Genomic DNA, 217 nt, shown 5'->3' on the forward strand with positions numbered 1-217 from the left:
GATGAGCCTTGAGCAACCTGCTCTGGTGGGAGGTGTCCCTGCCCAGGGCAGGGGTTGGGGCTGGATGATCTCTAAGCTCTATTCCAACCCCTAAAATTCTGTGATTCTATGACTCTGTAGAAACTCCCCTGGGGAAGGGGCTGTTGGAACTATAGGGCCTGTGGAAGCTGTAGGAACTAATGGGGTGTGGGGAGAGGCTATAGGGACCCATAGAGTT

This window comes from Acanthisitta chloris, unplaced genomic scaffold (genome assembly GCF_000695815.1).
Source record: "Acanthisitta chloris isolate BGI_N310 unplaced genomic scaffold, ASM69581v1 scaffold29841, whole genome shotgun sequence".
Lineage (NCBI taxonomy): Eukaryota > Metazoa > Chordata > Aves > Passeriformes > Acanthisittidae > Acanthisitta > Acanthisitta chloris.